The sequence below is a fragment of the Mustela erminea genome, chromosome X, assembly GCF_009829155.1.
Source record: "Mustela erminea isolate mMusErm1 chromosome X, mMusErm1.Pri, whole genome shotgun sequence".
NCBI lineage: Eukaryota > Metazoa > Chordata > Mammalia > Carnivora > Mustelidae > Mustela > Mustela erminea.
In genome coordinates, this window is record NC_045635.1 from 38,856,694 (window position 1) to 38,873,541 (window position 16,848).

A 16,848-nucleotide genomic window follows, 5' to 3' on the forward strand; every position below is an offset into this window, starting at 1 on the left:
ATCCAGGAGTCTCTTGATGAAAATAGGCCCAGCATACTCCAGACTTCTCTAGATTCCCGTGGGCCCATTTATCCAGATCCAGAAAAATCTGCCGGCTCCTCACCATCTGGTTCTTAGCTCAGAAGTCTCCTCCACAGAGAAGCCTTCCCAGACTACCATGTACATAGTGCTCCCCTCACCTGGGGAGAAAAAAACTGCTTGGCTTCCTGTTTTGATTTAATCCTAGCACTCAGCACTGTCTGCAAATTGTGTATTTACCTGTGTGTTTGTTGGTTATCTTCCCCACTGGGTTTATAAGCTTGTCGGTCCTGTTCATACCCCCATACACCTTGTACATATACCCAATGTTAGAATAGTGCCTGGAACAGTGCAGGCACCCAGCAAAGATTTCTTGAGTTAACCTATGAGTGAACAACAGACTCCACTGACCCCTGTGAGTTAATGACAATATTTAAGCAGGGGATCAGATATTAGGGAGAAAAGAGAGAAAGAAACCATCTTATTTCTAGCACCCCTCTCTAACTTAAAAGGCAAGGATTAAAAGGCAGCCATGTTCTGCTGTTTAGAGGTCCTCCATTAAAGAGAAAAAATATCAAGGTGAAGCCCTACCAGGAACTTGACAGTTCAGCTTTCCTAAAAATAACACTGAGTAGGTCACAGATTTTTCCCCTTTGCTGGGAATCCATTTGGAGAAGGAGGAATTATCAGTGTAAGAAAGCTGTAAGTGCTTTACTTTGCTTTAGTAGGACCAAAAGAAGTTGATGCGATGAAAAAGGTGCAAGTTGATTATATTTTCATGACAGCAAACCTTCAAAAACGAAGCCGGTGTTTGAAGAAGTTGTTTTTTCTTTTCCCCATTTAATGTACACTGTAAATAGACTTTGCACAAAGTGTGTCCTTCGACCCACAGGAGCCCTGACCTTTTCATAAAGGATTGCGGGAAAGAAGGTTCTGTGGACACATGAAATGGGGAAACACTGAGTACTACAAAATTTAGATTTTGGTGGAGGGGGGAGGAAACTCACATGCCCTTTGATAAGCTAATGTGAGCCACAAATCCTCAACTTCCTCAAAGTTAATTCGTTGGATTAAGTTGAGGTGCAATTTAACAAGCTAAATTCTTTGGGCACGCCAGCTTGGAAAACATGACTTCAGGTCACACTTCTGCTGTTGCGGTCCCCTTGTCACATTGTGGATGTGCCTCTATTTCTCACATCCTCTTTCATTTCCCTCTCTCACTGTATAAGATCCACCGAGAACAAAACATCATTTAATCTGATCCTAGCAAAGTGATGTTACCTAGCGGGCATTTTAACAATGGCTCCGAGTGAACAACAGCATATCTAAGTACACATTCCACAAGATAAAGAGATCGTATGTATATAGCAATGAATTTTCCTCTCCAAAAAGAAATGGAGAAAAGACAATCTTCTTACCTGCATAGATTATATTCGGCTGTGTTTCTAACACACAGGAGAGAGCCTTGCCATAATTCTGCTTTATTTCATTGGGAATGAGAGTGAGCAATATAGTTTTTTTTGTTGTTTTTTGTTTGTTTGTTTGTTTTTGTGAGTGTAGTATATCCAGAATGGCCCAAATCAAAAATCCAGATCTTCCTTTATTTATTTCATGAATGTAGTAAAGAGCACTTCGTCTATTCATGTTACTAGTAAAAACAAACTATCAAAATCTTGTGATGGAGATGTGCAAAATTTGGGGCACTCTGTAAATGGCTTTCTAGTGATAGAGATTCCATTGAACCTCAAAGAATGATTAGAATTCATATGTTTGCATGGCACTTCAAAATTGGTGGGTCTGCTCTCACATTCTAGAGGCTTCAGGGAGCCATGAAGGCGACCGGTGATCTAGAAATTCAATTTGCCGTTAGTGGTCTCTGGGCCATTGGTCAGCCCAGAGTCACAAGGCCTCTTGGGCCCATTACCAGGCTCCCTGAACCCTGGCACTCCTTTGACTGCATGTCAATATTTTGCTGCTCTTAAATTTTAGAAAGGCAGCTCTTTTCTACCTTTAAAAAAGCTCCACAAGAACGAACTCCCTACTTAGGGAAAGATTTTGTTGTTTTAGTTAGTCTTTATTCATATGCAAAATTAGTCCCTGCTTATTATAGGATTTTTGTGACAACTCAAGAGCACAAAGTAGGGTAAAAAATAGGCCATAATACTTAGAGACAGTCACTTTAACAACCGGAGTGGCTCCGTGGCAGTGTTCTTGGTATTTCTGTAGTTATTGCCAATTCCAGTATTGTAGTCTTTGAATCAGTTTTGCTAATGTTTACTAGAACTTTCATTTCATAGTTAGCATAAGCTAGACATTTTATTTCCTCTGAATTTGTGATTTAAATACATTATTTTGTACATCTTGGTTTGCTATCCTGAGCAAATGAGCTACAAGTTTACTAATTCTGTTGTCTGTTCTAAAGATTCAACTCTTAGACTTTTTATTCAAATCTATTCTGTTTATGGTTTTTATAAAATCCTGACCCCACTCCCCTTCAATTGCTGGATGATCTGTTTTATTGTGTTGGTTTTTTTCCCCTAATGCCTTACATTAAATGCTTAGTTTATTTTTAATTTCGGGGGAAAGAACAAGGCATCCAATACTATAAATCTGCCTCTAATTGTAACTCTGTTCTATCTATAGGATTTTTTATTTTCATGAAGTTTACTTTTCCACTGTAAAGATTCATATATAAAGTATTACCAATATATAAACAGAGAAGAACAGAAAGTACAGGTTTTTCTGCTACCTGGAGCCCACTGTTTTGTTAATGTCTTCCCCTTAAGGTAACTGTGATTATATAGCTATGTCAAATTATATGTACTTTAAAAAAAATGCATATGGTTTCATGCCCATACTTACTGAAGATTTACATGCTATAACATTCCCCCCACAGTGGGATCTGGTGTATTTTTCTTTCTTTCTTTCTTTTTTAATGTAGCTAGAAACACAAATCTTGTATGTTTTTTAAGCAAAGCTAAAGAAAGAACATGTGCAGGTCCTAGGGAAAGACAATATAAAGATAAGCTTTTTTTTTTCTTTTGACTGAGGGAGAGTTTCCCTGTATTCATTATTTTTAAAGAATTTTTAGTTGAAGTATTAATTCCAAAGATTAGTATCTACTGCAACTTATCTAAGTAGAGAAAAGTAATAGGTTTTTCTTTTTTTTAATCCCTGTATTGTATTTGGGGCTCATTTCACCGTTGTTCATTATAATTTTATCTTTCAATAAACATTTTAAAATGTTGTCATGTTTTGAAGTTTTTATTTTACAATCATAAGGTTTCTATTGCTCATCACTAATCCTTTTATTTCATGACTTCACCATGGTTGAACTGTTTAATTTGCTTTATAATTGGCTGGAGTGCATCTTCGAGCAACTTCCTCAGGAAAAGTACGCGGATGGCGTATTTATGAGAAATCACATATCTGAGAATATCTTTCCACTGCTTTCACTAATGAATAACACCTCGGCCGAGTCTAGTATTTCTGGGTCACAAACATTTTCCTGTAAAAGTTACAGACATTGCTTCATTGTCTTCTGGCATTTAATGTTGCAGAGAATTCTAATGCTAACTTCTGCTTTGGGGGTTAAACTACTTTTTCTGATCAGAATGTTTGGTAATTTCTTTGCTTTATCCCTGAAATTAACAGAAAAATTGCCAAACTGTATCAAATTATTTTTCTCTCTTCTGTTAACGTTCTCTGGTACATGGTAAGGACTCAGTCTTCAGGTCTGTGTCTTTTTAAAGTCAAGAAGGTGGGATCTGTTTTTATTATTTTCGTATAATATGCTTAATTGCTTTGGCTGCTTTTAATCTAGCTTCTAATTCTTTCAGAACAACTGTCTGTATATGAGAACTCTGCTATTTGTCCGGCCTTCCATTACGCATCTCGTGCTCTTAGAGCTGACCTTGTTCCGCACTGGGGGAGAATTTCTCAGGTTTGCTTTTACCATCATTCATCTCATTTTCTCCAATGTTCACTTTTTTCTTTACCAATATAATGCATCTTTGAGTTCCCTCACACTTCTTCCTTCTTAAGGGAGCTCCTTTGCCTTTCTGCCTAGAGTCTTATTCAGCAATATTTAAAATTTATTCTCTCGCTCTATTTTCTTCCTCCAGCTTTCACCCCCCAGAGATCGCTTTCACTGCTTCCTTCATTCTGTTACTTCCGTGCACTCAACAGAAAGCACAGAGCAAATTGTTATCGAAAGTATTCATTTTTCCTATAGAAAATATTTTTCTTCCTCTGCCTCTTAAATACTCTACTCTCCTATATTTACATCGCGGGCTTTTCGGAAACCTTATGTTGGCTTTCTTTGTTCATTCTTGAACAAAGAGCCATCTATCCAGACTGGTGTTTCCCCCCAAAACAGGGTGGGTAGGATTCCCCTCTCCCTTCCTTCACCAGCCATTCTGAGGTTTTTTGATTCCTTCTTCCACTGGGAGGCTGGTTGATAGAAATTCACATACAGCAGGTTAAGAGAAGTAGGGAGGGAGGTGGCGGCCGTGAGTAGTTCCCTAGGGGGAAAACTTTCCCATTTTCCATATAAACATTTTCTAAATTGACCTGACCTCTGTCTACTCCAGGAACAGAGCCAGTCTTTCCTGCAAACCGCCTGTGGCGACAGAGCCATACCCTAATGCAACTATTCCTGGGGCTCCTCCTGACACTCCTAAGCCATCTATGGCTGTGTAAGTGAGCCAAGTGCAAGCCCCTACAGGTGGTCCTAACCGCCCCCCACCTCAATTCTTGACACTTTTTTTTTTTAACGAAGTGAAACTGCCACGTTGTTGGCTTAAGTACATTTCCTCAATATGAGCCCATCTGCACTACACCTAGTGGAAATTCCTCCAAGATTTCAGCATAAAGACGGACCTACCACCCCCAACCTCCAACACTAATAGGATTTCTCCATATTTTAAAATGTTGCAGTCATTTTAATTGGGACTGCGAAGGTGAAGAGGTTCATCTAAATATCAAGGCTCAAGTTAGAATCTCACTCCAAATTCTCAATTTTTTCCTCACTTTTTTTTTTTTGATAAATTTATGTTCCTATGGATACTGTGTTTAAATAGGCATATCTTATTTTAAGAAAATTCAACTTATACAATTCTGAATCTCATTTAGCTTGCTGAACACAGAAGAGGGTCAGTAAAGGTAAGTTGAATGACAAAAAATACAAAATAGAGAGAGATGACTTCTAAAGAATTTTTTATTACAAAAATATTATCATCATAAATCTACTTATGATCTGTGCTCAAATTTTTCATGACTAAATCTAGGGTTTAAGATGAAACACACCTATATGGACAGTGTAAGCATTCATCAAATTTATTTTTACTTGTCTGCTGCTTCTTAAGACCTGATTTTATGATGAATAAAAGGGAAAAAAGATGTGGCTAGAATATTAGAACATTCTTCTTGTGGCTTTATCACTAATTAACCATATAACTGGTGCAAACCACTGAAATTCCTTTGTTTGCTGGTTAACCTTTCAACAAAAAATTAGAAAATCAACACTTCCTAACCACAGGACAGTGCAACACTATTTAAAGGACCAAGAAAATTATGTATATATAACAGAGCTTTGGAGAGAAAATGAATGTATAAAAATACTGAATAATATATAAATCAGTGTAGGATGCAAAGCTGGAAGCTTAAAAATACTGTCAAAACCACATCTAAAATAGTCTTTTCACATCCTTATGGAATCTATTGAGCAAGGCAATTAAAAAAACACTTGATATTACTAAGAGAAAAGGTTCATATTCACTGCTTTAAGTCAGACATCCTGGGAAAATAATTAGAACTAGAAGGGATCACACCTCATCCAAAAGAAATCATGTTGTGAATCATGGAGTTTCATTAACTGAATAGAGAAAACTGAATATTGAAATATTCAGTATAAAATATACAAAAGAAAAACAGCACCTACAATATAAAAAATAAAGGGAAAATATATTTGGTAAAAAATACATATAATTGACATTTACCAAATATGTGTGTGTGTGTGTGTGTGTGTGTGTGTGTGTGTACGAATTTTTTTTTCTCCCAGAGGGAATAATATGAGAACTGAGGCAAACATGCCCCCTTATGCCACCATATTGAGATACATGCTTTCCAGGTGGGCTTCTACCTGAAAGAGTCAGAAAAAAGATGCTTAGGAAGGATGACTTGTGTGTTCTCTTCCAATCAAAATAATCCATTCTGTAATTCTAGTAATTACCCAATAAACTGGACTCCCCAGTACACTGGACTGCCCTACGGGTTTCAAAGTTTGTGATTTTTACTTCCCACAAGTGCATCAACAGCTGAGACCACAAAATGGACACTCAATACAAGAAAGGCTCCTTTATCAAAAGCAAAGTAATACAGACCAAGTGAGTTACAGAGCACCTGCCAAATTCAAACCTGTGTGTGGAGGGTAAATATCTCAAGACAGTCTCTCCAGCTCTCAGGATTGTATAGTCAAATAAGGGAGAAGAGATTACATGCAAATAACTCCAAAGCAGGGTATGGTATCTCCAAATGATTATAATGCATTGGCTATAAAGCAAAAAGCCATTAGAGATTCAATAATGTTTTTAATTTTTTTAAAAAAAGATTTTACTTATTTATTTGACAGAGAGAGAGAGAGATCACAAGTAGGCAGGGAAGCAGGCAGAGAGAGAGGGGTGGAGAAGCAGGCTCCCTGCTGAGCAGAGAGCCCAATGCGGGGCTTGATCTCAGGACCCTGAGACCGTCACCTGAGCCGAAGGCAGAGACTTTAACCCACTGAGCCACCCAGGTACCACTCAATAATATTTTTAAAAATCCATTTGGTGTACCTTGCTGAGTCCTGCTATGTGTCAGGCACTGTGCTAGACTCTTGAGATTCAAAAATAAATGAGAAATTGGCAGCATTGGTCAAGTAGTCAGAATGGATCAGACAATGTGTTTGGTGCTTTCATGCTCTACCTCATTTATCCCTCACAACACATCAACAACATAGGGGATATTGTGATCATTGCTTTACAGAAATCGAGGTTTAGGATGCTAAATAATTTACCGAAGAACTCAAAATAAGAGAATGGGATAGCTGGGGTTAGAAATCAAACTTCCTAGTTGCCTGGGTGCCTCAGATGATTAAGCGGCCGCCTTCGGTTCAGGTCATGATCTCCGGGTCCTGGGATCTAGCCCCACATGGGCTCCCTGCTTAGCGTGGAGAGGGGGGCAGTCTTCTTCTCCCTCTCCCTCTGCCTGTCCCCACCACTCATGCTCTCTCTGTCAAATGCATAAACAAAATCCTAAAACAAAAAAAGAGAAAAGGGAAAGAACTGAAACTGCCTAGCTTCAGAGGCCACAACCTAATCAGGATCTCCCAAACTGCCACAAAACCCCAGTACACTTCAGCTCCGTGGAAGACACAGAGAAGCCTAATGGGGCTACTGTAATAGCGTTTCAAGGTGCTCCAGTAGGAGATGTGCCTAACCACCCGAAAGCATCAAGAAGAAGGCAGCACGTCCAGGTGGCATCTGAAATGGGTCTTCAAGGTTGAGAGATGGAAGGAGAACTCCACATACGGACAAGTGGGTAAGGGCATTCTCTGCAGAGGGAACAGCATGTGCAAAGTTACAGGACCATGTTAGTGCTCCCAGATGGGCAGTCCTGTAAGTCATTCTGTGTGGCCAAAAGCTGAATGGGAAAGGGAGGGCAGAGGTGATGAGATTAGCAAAGCACAAGAGTCAAAAGACTGGTGGTCCGTGGGTCACGCAAAGTTGAGTCAAAGGACTGTAGATGTTTTGGAAAGTTAACTCTGTAGCAGCGTGGACAGTTGAGTGAGAGGATCAGATTGGAGGCAGGGACGCCACTGAAGAGGCTGCTCTCCAGGGGAGACACGTGAACTGGGAGAGCAGTGATAGCCTTGGAAAAGAAGCGGATGGAATAAAGATTTCAGAGGGAGATGAGAGAAAACTTGGGTCGACAGTGACAGAGGGAGCACAATGGTGATTCTCTTATTTGCTTAAACATAAAAATATGTAACATCATGATGTAACATTTAGATAATAAGCCAAACATGCACACTCTCAGCATGATGGTTTATTCCAAGAGAAGACGGAGCGACCCACTAGCAACTGAAAAGTCCATCTCGTCTGAGATCTCTGAGGAAACTCTACAGGTGATCCAAATTTATGCTCTACATACACTTCCTCCAAAATGCCTTTCCTCTTCTTTTCCAATTTTCAATAGTCTCTTCACTTCCTCACCATTGCTTCTGTCCATGAGCTTTCTCTCTCTCAACCCACCCCCACTCTAGGCTTCTTCGTTTCTTACATCCCCCAAAACCCAAGAGTCTAACTGAAAGACTCAGAATAACCCTCAGCAGATAGAGGATGGGGGAGAATAGGAATGAGCAAAGACTAAGTTTTGTTCAGCACACAGGGCATGGGGAAAAAAGAGAAAGCTGAGAGCACACATGAAGAATATTATTCCAGGGGGCCCCTGGGTGGCTCAGTTGTTTAAGCATCTGCTTCTGACTCAGGTCATGATCCCAGGGTCCTGGGATCAAGACCCACGTCAGGCTCCCTGCTCAGCGGGGAGTCTGCTTCTTTTCTTCCCCTGCTTGTGCTCTCTCTCTCAAATAAATAAATAAAACCTAAAAAAAAAAAACAAAAACCAAAAAACAAGAATATTATCCCAGGGGGCCTCATTGGCTGTCAGCTAAGCATGCGATGCTTGGTTCAGCTCAAGTCATGATCTCAGGGTCATGGGTTCAGGCCTGCATCAGGCTCCCTGCTCTGCACAGAGTCTGCTGGAGATTCTCCCCCTCTCCTGGTGCCCCTCCCCCTCACTCACACACACACCTGCATGAGCGCTCTTTCTCTCTAAAATAAATAAATAAAACCTTTTTAAAAAAGAGTATTATCTCCACTACATGTCAGTAAGAACCAAAGTTTTAATTAATAAATCTAATTGTAAAAGTCAACTAGGCCAGAATTGAAAATAGTTTTATTTTAGGGGCACCTTGGTGGCTCAGTGAGTTAAGCCTGGGCCTTCGGCTCAGGCCATGATCTTAGGGTCCTGGGATCAAGCTCCACTTCAGGCTCTATGCTCCTCAGGGAGCTTGCTTCCCCCTCTCTCTCTGTCGGCCTCTCTGCCTACTTGTGATCTCTCTCTCTGTGTGTCAGATAAATAAATAAAACCTTTTAAAAAAGAGAGAGAGAATCATTTATTTTTAACAAACACAAATGCAAAAATAAATTCCCTGAAATACTAGATGAAAAAAATCAACAGTAGAACCAGAGACAGAGAGAGAGAGAGAGAGAAAATTAACATGCACCCAAAATGGTTTCATATTTTAAGCTAAAAAGAAAGAAAAGAACAGGGTAGACTGCAAAGGAAATAAAGGGCCTATAAGAAGTTTCTACAACCCAGATGATGATGGTATAAAATCTTTGAGTATAAGTTCAGAATAGTCAGAATGTAAACACAGTTGTAGTAGTCTATTACTGACTGCTATTGGTTCTGAATAATGAAAAAATAACATAATTATAAAGGTAGTTATTTATCACCTTTCCTGCTAAGAGACCATTAAGTGAATTTGCTAAAATAGAACAGACACAACAAAATCTCTTATTTAAGTAAGAGAAGACTTTTAAAAACTATCCTAATACTCACAACATAAGTGGAATACTAAGAAACACCTAGGAAGAGAAACACATGAATAGTTTAATGGTCACTTTTTAGAACTCCCTGGTCTCACCGGCAGCATCTCCAAACATTCTTCTGGAATATGCCACAATTTGTGCCAAAAAGAATGCAAGATACCTGCAGCACAATTGATGACTAGCACAGCCCCTGTTTATGCTTCCCTTCCCCGAGAAACACCACCCCTTCCACCTCATCTTAAGAAAATAAGCCAGGGGCGCCTGGGGGGCTCAGTTAGTTAAGCATCCAACTCTTGATTTCAGCTCAGGTCATGATCTGAGAGTCATGAGACTGAGCCCTACATCAGGCTCTGTGCACAGTGGCGAGTCTGCTTGAGATTCTCTCTCTCCTTCTCCCCTCTGCCCCCTCCATCCCCCCGCCAACCCTATATTCTCGCACTAAAATAAATAAATCTTTAAAAAAAGAAAAAGAAAAAGAAAGAAAGGAAAGAAGCCAAATCTTGGCAAAGGGGTGGGGAGTGGGGGACTTAAATTTTCCTGACTATTTACTATGAGCTGGGCCCTTGACATGCATTGTTCACCCGATGCTCACAGTAACTCTAAGGTAGTTTTGTTAGTCTTCCTTGACAGATAAGGGAGTTGCAACCAAAAGAGGTTAAAAACATAGCCAGGGGGGCACCTGGGTGGCTCAGCGGGTTAAGCCTCTGCCTTCGGCCCAGGTCATGATCTCAGGGTCCTGGGATTGAGCCCCGAATCGGGCTCTCTGCTCGGCAGGGAGCCTGCTTCCCCCTCTCTCTCTGCCTGCCTCTCTGCCTACTTATGATCTCTCTCTCTCAAATAAATAAATAAAAATTTAAAAAACCATAGCCAGGAAGAAATAGGTAATAAATGATAAATCCAGGTTCCGAACCCATGTGTCTGAAAAGCCTTGCTCTCCCCTCTACACCGAAGAGCCTCCCAATGGTGGGGGCGGGAGCACCCCCACCATTGCAGGAGCACCGTGTTCCCAAGGGATACCTGACCCATACACAGAGTTCATTTCAAACAGCACTTCATTTGGAATGACATACACACCCGGGGTCCAACCCAACGGGTAAAGGGAAGAGACCTGCTGTAACAACACTGATGATGACGATGACAGTGATGGTTATACTCTCCTAAGAAAAGGTGTCAGCAATTGCAAAGCCTGAAATGGAGAAAGACCAAGTAGGGAGAGGGAAGAAAGTTATACGGAACCTTCACAACAGAAGAGGAATGAAAATGATTCAAAGTAAAGAGCATGAGAAGGAAGAGACTGAAGTCCTGTAAAAGAAAAAGAGAAAGAGAAGAGGTCAAAAGAATGGAAGCGGAAGGGATAAAAAGGCTGATAGAAGGGATGAAAGAAAAGCAAGGGGAAACATCGAAAAAAGAGTGGAGATAATGCGTCCCCACCCCCCTCTGCATAATGTGGTGTTCCGGCCCTACCTGCCACCTCTCGGTTTCTACTGTCCTAGAAACCGCCATGCTTCCCCAATTACTTACCTCACTGATAAAAGGTATGATAATGACATGTGTCCCTGGAGAATCCTCTTTATTCAAAGAACTATTACCACACTAAATAGCACGGCGAATTTCATAGGCAGAACAAAAATTTAAATGGAGGAGTGTAATTAAAATAAATAGAAGGATATGGATAATTCTAAATCCTTAAAATGTTTAAAAACCTCTGAAGGGGGTCAGGAGAGTAATTTATTTGAAAACATAAAACCAGCATGGTTAAAAATAAAGGGCCATCAATCTGGATGATGAGAAATGATTACACAAACACCCAGACATCGCCATGGTGGATTATGACATGAATTGGCGGCATTCTTTATATACATGGTATTTTCAGAGCTGTCCCTCAAATCTTAAATCCCAAGCAGTGAGTCAGACTCCAAAGAGGATACACTGTAACACTTCATTTACATGAAGTTTAAGAAGAGACAAAACTAATCCATGGTAGGGCACCTGGGTGGCTCAGTTGGTTAAGCATTTGCCTTTGGCTCAGGTCATGATCCTGGAGTCCTGGGATCAAGCCCCGAGTGGGGCTCTCTGCTCAGCAGGAAGCCTGCTTCTCTCTCTCACCCTTCCTGCTTCTCCATCTTCCTCTGCCTGCTGCTCCCCCTGCCTATACTCACTCTTTCTCTCTCTGTCAAATAAATAAATAAAAATCTTTAAAAAAAAAAAAGAATAAATAAATAAAACCCTAGTCTACAGTCATGGAAGTCAGAGCAATGGAGGAGGGCGGAATGGAAGGGGGCATGAGGGCATATTCTGAGGTGGTAGAGATACTCTGTACGGTGTCTGGGTGGTGGTTACACAGATGCATACTTTCGTCAGAATTCCTGGAACTTTATGCTTAAAATGGGCACATTGCATCTTATATAAATTATACTTCCCTTAATAAAGTTGATTTTATTTTTTTTTAATATTTTATTAATTTATTTGACAGAGAGAGAGAGATCACAAGCAGGCAAAGAGGCAGGCAGAGAGAAAGGGGGGGGGACGCAAGCTCCCCGCTGAGCAGAGAGCCCGACGCAGGGCTCGATCCAGGACCCTGAGACCATGACCTGAGCCAAAGGCAGAGGCTCTAACCCACTGAGCCACCCAGGCACCCCAATAAAGTTGATTTTAAAAAAATTAAAGTAAGGTTCACCTCAATAAGGTTGATTAAAATGAAGACTCAAACAGCAAAATCCTAGAAAAATACAATTTTTCTGTATCCTGATTGTGGTGGCTGTTACACAAACATATACATGTGGTAAAACTTCAGAGAAACATAAACTAGGAAGAAAATAGGAGTGCACATAAAAACTGGTGAAAATCAAGTAAGGTCCACAAGTTTAGTATTTTATACCAATGTCGATTTCTTGGTTTTGATAATATACTATGGTTATATAAGATGATATCATTGGGAAAACAAAACAGAAGAACTATCTTGTATCAATTTTGTAGTATCTCATAAGTCAAAAGTTATTTGAAAAAATTTTTTCTTAAAAAAGAACAAAAATTATATAGTCAGTATTTTCTACTATAACCCACCATCAACGGTACAAAGGGAGAAGCTTATTATACAACATAATCCTGCAAATACAAAAATTGCGGAAGGGAAATAACTTTGTAAATGTTTCCAATAAACCTGCAGCTAGTGGGTATTCATTTTTTAAAAGATTATTTATTTATTTTTGAGAACCAGAGAGAGAGAAAGAGAGCAAGTGAACATGAGCGGGGGGGTGGGGGCGGGGGTGGTGGCAGTGCGGGGTCAGGAGGCTTCCAGGAAGAAGCAGACTCCTGGCTGAGTAGCGAGCCCACTGTGGGGCTCGTTCCCAAGACCCTGGGATCACAACCTGAGCCAAAGGCAGATGCTTAATGGACTGAGCCACCCAGGCACCCGTAGTCCATTGTCAGAGGGAGAAAGTACATAAAATGAAAAGGACTCAACAGATTAAAACTTCAGAACAAAATAAAAATCCACTAAAAATATGTCAACAAACTGAACCTAAGAATTCCTACCTTGTGAAATCAAATGTTACATATAAGCGAGATTGTATTTTAAAAACAAACTGATGTGCACGGGGAACAGTCACATGATAAGGGAACAAGAGAGTCTAGCCATTTGGAAGCTAAGGAGAAAGCCTTAAGAGGAACACTGATAGCATGTTTGTTTTTGGACTTCTAACCTCCAGAACTGAGAGAAAATAAATTTCTATGGTTTAAGGCACCAAGTCTATGGTATTTTGTTATGACTGTCCCAGCAAACTAATATTTTAGACTATAATTTATATACCATAAAATTTACTTCTCGTGGGTACACAGTTCACTGACTCTTTATAAATTTATAGAGTTGTGCAGTCTTCATCACAATCTAGTTTAGGACATATCCGTCACCCCCCAAAAACCTCCCTCCCCCACCACCAGCCCTGGCAACTACTGATCTGCTTTCTCTGATATACTTGCCTTTTCCAGGATTTCAGAAAGATGGAATCATACAATATAAAGGCTTCTGTGTCTGCTTAGTATGTTCCTGAGGTTCATCTATGTTGTAATATGTACCAGTAATTTCTTTTTATTACTGAAGAGTTTCCCCTGAATGGCTATACCACATCTTATTTATCCATTCATCAGTTAATGAGCATTTGGGTTATTCCCTGTTTGGAGTTATTATGAATAATAATGTTGTAATCATTCACATAATGTTTAATCAATTATGTTTTAATTTCTCTTAGATATGTAGTGGGGTGTTTGGATGGCTCAGTCAGTTAAGCATCTGACTTCAGCTCAGGATGTTAGGGTCCTGGGATCAAGCCCCACATCTGGCTCCCTGCTCAGCAAGGAGCCTGCTTCTCCCTCTCCTCCTGGCTCGCGCTTGCTCTTGCTATCTCTGTCTCTCAAATAAATAAAATTAAAAAAAAAAAAGATATGTAGGAAAGGAATTATGGAGTCACATGGTAAGTCTATGTTTAACTATTTGAGAAACTGCCAAACTGTTTCAAAATGGCATTATCATTTTACATTTCTACCAGGTATGTATGAAAGTTCTATTTTTTCCACATTTTTTTAAAGATTTTTTTTTAAATTTATTTGACAGAGAGAGACACAGCAAGAGAGGGAACACAAGCAGGAGGAGTGGGAGAGGGAGAAGCAGGGAGCCTGAGGCGGGGCTCAATCCCAGGACCCTGGGATCATGACCTGAGCCCAAGGTGGATGCTTAACACTGAGTCACCCAGGCTCCCTGTTTCTCCACATTTTTGCCAACACTTGCTACTGCCAGTCCTTCTCAACTACAGCCGTTCTGTTGTGCGTGTAGTAATTCACTCCAAGTTTAAGCTCAAAAAGACAATTCTAACTTTGTGCTAATGAGAACAAGCCACAGGCCTAATTACAGATAAAAAGCTTAGGCCTGAGGGGATGGTCTTAAAATTTTATCTAATAACTAAATTATTATAAATAATTAGTTATTACTATTATAAATCATAAGTAATTTTATTTTAGCTTTCAGAAAAGAGGAGGGGAAAAGAACTCTCTCGTTACTAAGAGAAACATCTGTGAATCTCATTGTTTTTATTCCAAAACCATTTATTCCAAATTTGGATTTTTTTTTTTTATTAAATGTCTTTTGAATTTCAAAAGATTAGAGAAACCCATATTGTATGATGAAATGTGTAACTATCACTTTAACATAAGTTTAAAGGATGCAATTTTGTGTTTTACACTTAATGATAAATGCAGAATACATAGTTGGAAATTTGGGATAAGACATGTTTGATTTCAGGCAAGCCTTTTAATTTCTTTTCTAAGAATGGCTGAAGATTAATGTAATCATGATATAAAGCATGGGATTTAAATTACAACGTATTATAATCACATTGTGCTATAATGATACATATTGATGTCCTTTATGGAATGATTCTAACAGGTTTCAGATAATCTGAAAATTACATAAACCCACTGAAAAATTTTCATTCAAAATTTGGGGTATGGTTTACAGGTATAATAACTAACACATTTTCTAGTTTTTTTTTTTTTTAAGATTTTATTTATTTATTTGAGAGAGAAACAGTGAGAGAGAGCATGAGCGAGGAGAAGGTCAGAGAGCGAAGCAGACTCCCCATGGAGCTGGGAGCCCGATGCGGGACTCGATCCCGGGACTCCGGGATCATGACCTGAGCTGAAGGCAGTCGTCCAACCAACTGAGCCACCCAGGCGTCCCTCTAGTTATTTTTTAAAACAGAATTACATTTTGTTTTTATAGACTCTAATGACAGGTTATAACATTCCTAATTGCCTTTAGGCAAAACTTCCAGAATTGGTATTCATGTGTTGCTCTTTGCTAATCATATGAAATTCTAATGTGTTTGGTCGCTCCTTGATCAACCGGTAGGAAAATGAAAACTTTTGCCGGCGCTGGATGAGCAGGAAAAATCAGCCCCTGACCTCCAGGAGCCAGCCGGGCAGTGTGCACTGGCTTTGGTGCTGCTATGGGCTGGGCCGGTAGCCACAGCTAGGCCTTGTGTCATCCTGCAGCACATGGACACTTTCAGAGAACACTTTTCAGAAGATGCCAACCTCAGACAAGGCCACTCTGTGTCTGGTGATGGATCAAGACAGAAATAAGTCCAGTCCATAATTACACGTGAATGCAGGCAGAACATGAACACTCTCCAAACAACAAAAGGCCAAACAACCTCCTCCCCTAGATCATAGCGGTAGGGGCTTCCTCACTTCCATTGACATCTGCAGCCACAATGTGGCCTGCTGTCACTATAAATCAAATTTATTAAGATATACAATCATACAAGTACCCATCTTCTTGACAGCACCCAATCCAGAGCAAGACCCCATTTCCTTAAGCCCTCCCCCAAATTAACTAAAATCCAAATCCTATAGTAAGTCTTTTCTAACATCTGCTTACTTAAGACATCCTACAGTTACTCAGGGTATTACAATGAGTAATAAACCAACTTGTCCCATTAAAAACAGAATCAAGAGACAGTATATCAAGATGGCAGAGTAAAAAGATTCCTCCCACAGACACACCAGAATCTACAACTACATGTAGAAGAACTATCTCTGTGAACAAACTGAAAACAAGCAGAACAGATCATACACAACAAAAGAGAGAAAAGGCCACATCAAGAAAGATAGGAGGAGGGGTGCCTGGGTGGTTCGGTCATTAAGCATCTCCCTTCGGCTCCAGTCATGATCCCGGGGTCCTGGGATCGAGCCCTGTGTCAGAATCCCTGCATGGCAGGAAGCCTGCTTCTCCCTCTCCTGCTCCCCCTGCTTGTGTTCCCTCTCTCACTGTCTCTCCCTGTCAAATAAATAAATAAAATCTTGGAAGGAAGGAAGGAAGGGCAGAGATGCAGGTCAGTCAGAGAACCCACACTGCCAGCACAGTGACCCATAAGTGGAAGCATTGTCACGACCACAGAGGCGTGCCCCCAGGAACAAAGAGTCCAAGCCCCTCATTAGGCTCCACTGCCCAGGGGACCTGAACTTGAAAATGTGTCCCCATAATATCTGGCTTCGAATACCAGTGGGGCTTATGTCCAGGAGAGCCTGGAGGGCAGAAATGAACGGAGACTGCTCTTAAAGGGACAGGTACAATCTCACTTAAGCATCTGCCTTCAGCTCAGCTCATGATCTTAGGGTCCCG

General features: G+C 40.3%; 1 protein-coding gene across 6 annotated transcripts in view; it reads right to left on the reverse strand.

The window, feature by feature from the left end:
* The window catches only part of EFHC2 (EF-hand domain containing 2), a 186,367-nt gene that overhangs the window by 126,989 nt on the left and 42,530 nt on the right, over positions 1–16,848 (reverse strand). The window lies entirely within an intron of this gene.